Source organism: Rattus rattus, chromosome 14 (genome assembly GCF_011064425.1).
Source record: "Rattus rattus isolate New Zealand chromosome 14, Rrattus_CSIRO_v1, whole genome shotgun sequence".
Classification (NCBI taxonomy): Eukaryota; Metazoa; Chordata; class Mammalia; order Rodentia; family Muridae; genus Rattus; species Rattus rattus.
In genome coordinates this window covers 34,778,961-34,784,501 of record NC_046167.1, presented here as the reverse complement: position 1 = coordinate 34,784,501, position 5,541 = coordinate 34,778,961, and the positions used below count along the sequence as shown (strand labels likewise).

At 39.4% G+C, this 5,541-nt stretch overlaps 1 pseudogene; it reads right to left on the bottom strand.

The window, feature by feature from the left end:
* Window positions 1-3,624: 3,624 nt before the first annotated feature.
* LOC116883189 lies at window positions 3,625-4,485 on the bottom strand (annotated as a pseudogene).
* Window positions 4,486-5,541: the final 1,056 nt, after the last annotated feature.

The window sequence follows — 5,541 nt, the reverse complement described above, 5'->3', positions numbered from 1 at the left end:
TGTATTTGCCGTATTTTGTCTGTGTCTCTCAGGAGAGATCTACATCTGGTTCCTGTCAGCCTGCACTTTTTAGCGAAGATTTCTGTGATAAAAGAACCAGAGCATATGATCCTCAGTTGTTAGGGAATTTTTCAGGAATCATGAATTTCCAGGGTATCCTGGGTCCTGCTAAGTGAACTCTGCCATAGTGTAACTTCATAGAATATGCATAAAAGAAAGTGCTTCACTACCTGATTGGAGGAAACGATTGGGAGCCACAGAGTCAGAGGGCACAAAGAAATAGACCCAGGATGGTCTTCACCTATGGTTGCTTGGGTTTCCCGTTCCACTTTATCTTTCATGTGAGTGGTAACTGTGGCATTATCACACATAATGTATTATCCTTTGCAAGTACTTTCAAATGCATGCCATATCTGGAAGATTCTTCAAGTATTTCCTAGATCAAGAATGCTTTCATCAAGTGGTTAAAATTTATAGATTTATTTGAGAACTAAAAATTATCTCTAGAGAAAAGGCACATATTCTCATATTTGTTTTATATTATATTTGATTCATAACTTCCTGCCATCCTTTCTAGTTCCTAAGAATAAATATTGGATTGAGTTTCAGTTATCATTTGGTTTCTCAGATCCATGTTTGTCAAAATTTCCCCTCTTCCAGGCATGATAATAAGAACTTAGATTTTAGGAGGGCTGAGTGGACCAGATAGTCACAGAAAGCAAAAGATAGGGCCAAATTGACATACTGGTGCTATGGTTTGGATAAAATTTAAGTGTTAAGAGCATTGGCTGAACCTCCAGAGGTACTGATTTCAATTCCCATCATCCCCATGGTGGCTCATGATTATCTATAAAGGGATCTGATGCCCTCTTCTTGCATGCAGGAGTATATGTAGCAGAGCACTCATAGATGTAGTATACAGCATGCATGCTTTATGATTCCATATGGAACTTCAGATTGCTAAAGCTTGTTTCCCAGAATGGTGTGATTGGGATGTGTTGTGAACTTTAATAGGTAGACCTTCTGGAGGGACATAGGTCATTGGAAGTGTGATCTCGAGGGAGACTGGGGTGATCCAAGTCTCCAAACTCACTCCACCACCCATATTCGGTAAAAGCAGAAGCCCGGCACCCGTTTCCATGTGTTTTCAGATAATGCAGTTCAAAGGCTGCACTTACAAAACCTGCATGCTATATATCATTTTGCCTTTGAGTGTCCAAAATTGAACTAAACAAATTTTTTAGTAAAATTATTGGCCTCTGGCACTTTGTTTTAGTAATAGAATGATAACTAATATAATTGCAATAGAATTTGAGTCTATTGCAGCAGGGGATGGCTGACTTTGCTTGATTAAGGCTTTAGTTGGGATGTGTAATGAAAGACATAGCTAAGTTGCCTTCAGTTTATTTAAATTGGGAACACATTAGGATAGAAGTTCTGGAGCCAAAATTTGTAGGACAATACACACATGAGAGAAAAACCTTAGTCCAGCTATGGGATTATAATTTATATATTTACTAGTTTCCCTTGCTGAAATCCTTAGCTATCTTCCCCTCTTGGGTCTTGGACTTGGCTATTTTTGTTATAGACACCATGGGTGGTTGTGCTCAATTAAGTCTGTTCCTGGTATGGACTGAGCTCCTGTGAGCCCCAGGAGGCTTAATGAATCCTGGTACAAATGTAAAGCATATCTAACAGGGTGACTCTAGTGTCAATGGGTTCTACTTCTTATTGACTCATTCTTATGTAAAGTCTAAAATTTTATAGAATATCCATATGCAAGATAGAAATTAAAAAATAATGTTTATTGGTTAGTATGAAAAGACCTCTGTTTAGATTCTAGGATTCTGTTTAGATTTTAAAATTCCCTCAGAGGTGTTTATATTATTAACAAAACTCTTCCCCTCCCTCCTCACTCCCTCTCTTCCTCTCTCTGTACACATACCCCTCTTTCTCTCTTCTCCTTTCTTCCATCTCGCTTCCTTTCTCTCTCCTCCCTCTTGTTATATTAAAGGTTAGTTTTTTTCAAAGTCCCTCCACTGAATTTAAATCCCCACAGAGGCTCAGCTAAAGGATGATTCTTGTCAAGATTTGTGGAAAATTTCAGGGTTTTTTTCTTGTTTCCTGCATTTGCTAGACTGAGGTTCACAGAATCATACTGGACAAATTCTTACAGTTTTATGGTTCATCATCAAAATAAGGCTCATTATAGTTAAACAGCCTGTTCAACTTCATTAAATGTGAGTCCAGTCTCAAACTGGTTTCTGATTACAAGTTAGTTGCCTTGCTCTGGGATTCAGTTTCTCAGTTGCCTTTTGGCTTTCCTCTTCTGGTGGCCTTCCTCTGATGGCGACAGTGACCTCCTGCTTTCTTCTCACACAAACATATAAAAATCTGGCTTTCCTTTAAGATATGTATGTCTTCTCCATTATTATGAACTAAGTAGTCAAATTTTTTATCCAATATCTGCACTACTAAGATGCTCCCTGATGTTTAAATTTATAATCTTGGAATTCTCATTTTATTTTTATACTCATGCAAGTATGAAAATTAACAGAATGGAAAGTTTCACAAGGTAAATAAAGAGGATTTTGATATTGATTGGGTGAGCAATAAGCCCCCTAGAACTTTCCAGCCTTCATAATTACTTTGTAAAAATCCATATGCAGGTCATGTAATTATGTCATGTCTGCGAGGTTAATTAAGTGTTATATGCCTAAAGTAAGAGTCAGTCACACACACACACACACACACACACACACACACACACACACACACACACACACTCACACAGTTTCCATGGGCAGGCTGCCAAAGTCAGCAGGCTCCAGTGACACGCAAACTTCTTTCCTTTGGAAAATATGTTTCAGTCAGTCATGAAAATGTAAACCACAGAAACCACATTGCTTCTAAGGGAATGACTTTTGAGAAGCCCTATTTTGAAACAAAGCCACAATTTTTCCATCTCACAGTAAAACTCCAAATTGTTTTAATTGTAAGAAATATTGAGGACAGCTTGAGCAAAGAAAACTTAAAAGAAGATTAAAACATTATTTAATCAAAGACGTATAGAGCTGGTGTGTTAAGTGGACATGTCTTACTTCTTAGTTTGTCAGTTTCTTTGCAGAGTCCCCCAGCTCTCCACCCAGGCTACCCAGCTGAAAGTTCACTGAGAAGTTTCCTCCTACGACTTAATGAACTCCACCAAATGTCAAGCACCTTTAGAAAACACTGGAGAGCAAGCTCAAGCAAACTGATTTTAATCACTTTTGGGCATTTTTTTTTCTGACGTGAATGTGAAAGCTTTGATATATTTACATGAGTAAAGGAGAAGTTAGAGAGCAGAGAATTGGGAAACATGAATCCATCTGGCTAATTCATATTTTGGAAGGTTAAACTAATTTTAAACAATTTTCCATATTCTATTTCAATAATAAATCATGAAGCATTTCCTTTTTTAAAGCATAAATAAAGTCTTTATTGTTCAGTTCGTTTGAATGACAGATTGCCATAAGCTCAATTAATTGTTTCACACATTTAAGACCCCAGGATGACAGAAAATGCTACGCTTATTGGCAATGGGCAACAGGAAGGGACTGGGAAGGACCTGAAGGCTTCTGAAATTTAAGAAAGCCATCGGGACCGAAACCAACGTCCTAGAAGCCAGTCCAGGATGGAAAAGGGATCATCCAAAGCTGAAGATCTCTGAGAGTCTGGATCACTTCTGGAACTCTCATGGGCTTCTTGATGGGTCACTGTGGTCTCTCTCCGGCTCTCACTGTCAACCATAGTGCAATGTCCCTCCACTGTTCCATTTGGCTTATTGATCTTGGCCACAGAGATGTTTTTGAAATATGATTTGGGCTGGGGTTGAAGAAGTGGACCCAGACCTTCCTGGGAAACCTGGGAGTCAAGATCCTTGTCCTCTCTGGCTCTAGAATGGGGACTCACAGGCCATGTATCATTCAACCTATGAAAAAGTTCCTGGGTCCCCCAATCTGGAGCTGGTTTGGAGGATTCAGGTTTTGCATGACTCTTCAAGACCCCCATCAAAGATCCTAGGCTGGTGACTATCTGGGTACTTAAGCATTGAGTCTCGAAGTGTCTGCCCCTCCCGCAATCTCACACCAGGTGTTTCTGACTCAGGACCTGGAAGATCAGGAGAGTGGGAAGGCAAGGTCCAGGCCCCCATCTCGCTGAAGATGCTATTAAAATCTTGAAGTAGATCATCAAAGCCAAAGTTGCCATGGAATCACATTCCTCCTCTGGAGCTGAAGCTGAAACCGAATTCCTCTGTAGGCTGAGAACTATCAAACCCCTAGCTCTCTCAACCTCATCCACCTCTGTCTTCCTCCTCTTCGTTGTCGTCATCATCATCATCATCATCATCATCATCATCTCAAGTCATCCCTCCAAAAAAGGATCTCTGTGGCTCCGAGGTCCAGGGAAGCCGAAAAAGCCTCGGAAAAGATCAAAGACGCTCATTCCCATAGGGGCACTGGAAACGTTGAAACTCTGCTGTCCATGGACAACATGAGACCACCAGTTTATTCTACTCTATCTGATTTAGCCAGGGCTTAGCGTTCGCTGCCGGGAAAGCAAGCTTACAATGCGGGACTGTTGTAAAAGCTGTAACTCAGAGGAGGAAGAGGCAGAGTTGACGGCGCTCCTCAGAATCGAAGCTTCTAACCTTTCAGTTTTGAGTCGGGGTGGACGTGCGAAATTCCCACCGTTCAAGGATCACTTCCCTTCTAGATGATTCTTCATCCTGCTGATCTGCCAGACCCCAAGAGGTTTTTCTGTTTCTCTCTGGAGGGTCTCAAGTAGCCGATAGAGGGAGTAGAAGCATTTCCTTTTTATAGTATAAGGTAAATATTGAATAATTAAATTTTATTTAAAACCTAGGTCTATTTTTAACTTCTAAAGCTAACATATGTGAAAAATCTACAGGTTTATCCAGGCATGTGAAATTATAGTAACTGGAAGACAAATTTCTGCTTTAAAATTATGAAAGTAAATGTAATTTTAAGTATATGTATCTGTAACTGGTTGGTCACAATAAAGTTTAAAACAAACTAATTAGATCAATAACAGATCCATTTGACAACACGTGTTTAATATTGAATAGAAATTTTCTATAAAGGGAAAAAGAGAATTCAAAATTCTAGATGTAAAACATTTGCTTAATTCTAAGATCTTGTGTTCACAGATAAGTACTAGGGGAAGCTAGAATGTTAAGTGTACAGGATTGTTTCTTTAAAGGGAGGTTTTTTTCTGCCCAGAAGGCTGGGAGCAGATTTGGTTAATAGCCTGGTGATCATTGCTGTATGTGGCTGAGACCATGCTAGATCCTCCATCAGACATTTATCATTAGCTTGTTCTTTTCAGGTATCTATAGAACCTATCATGGAAAATTTATCACTTGTGGTTTACAATGAGCTGCCATGTAGTCATGTACTAAGCATCCTATTACACAAAGGATTGAATTAATTATCACTAGGAAAGTTTTTCACCAAATTGTACCATGCTTAAAAATGGGGC